Consider the following 868-nt stretch of genomic DNA (forward strand, 5'->3'; position numbering starts at 1 on the left):
GCATATAGAAAGTATGGAAGGTTAATAAAATGAAAAAAGAAAAAAGGCATCAGAAATAAGGACAAAAGCAAATCTACTAAATTGGCTATCCACGTATGGAGTTTGGAATCTAATGCAGTACCACATGTGATTAAGTGGAAAATAATTGAAAAATGCACACCTTATGTTAGTGGATCAAATAATGTAAGCTATGCTTAGCTGAAAGAGCGCAGGTCCTTTTTCAAGTCTAAGATCCCGAACTCACTAGTGAACCGTAGATCTGAAATTTTCAGCAGTTGTAAATATATGTTTAAGTTCATTTTAAAGAACTGAAAAATTCCGCCTATACCTTATTAACTTGTCAATATTTTCCCCAGCCTTATAATTTAAGGTCTTAGCTAGATAGCTCTTACCTTTTTTACTTGTTTCTGATGATTTTTTTTTTCGTTTTCCACGCTTTCTATATGCATCGTTCTCGACTTTTTGCGTGCTATATATACGTGTGTGCTATAATAAGTCTTTTATGTATTTGATGACCATTTATTATATCCCTCGGAATCAATGTTTCAATGGCAATGTCAGATTATGAACAGTTTTTGGAAAACAGGATATGATGGTTGTTATTGTGGTGATGGTGATGGTGATGATGACTGACGTGATGTGGTAGTGGTGATTATGAGGATGATGATGATAATGTTGATAGTGATGGTGGTTGAGGTGGTGATGACGATTATGATGATGACGATGATGACAAAAGAATGGGAGAAGAGGAAGGTAAAGACAAAAGTATATTGTTTCTATTGTAAAGTGTTACCATAGAAACAATATTGTTAAAATATTATTAACAATATATTATACTAATTAAACAATATATTTTTCCTAATTAAAC

This window comes from Octopus bimaculoides, chromosome 16 (genome assembly GCF_046866305.1).
Source record: "Octopus bimaculoides isolate indiv1 chromosome 16, ASM4686630v1, whole genome shotgun sequence".
NCBI classification, from domain to species: domain Eukaryota; kingdom Metazoa; phylum Mollusca; class Cephalopoda; order Octopoda; family Octopodidae; genus Octopus; species Octopus bimaculoides.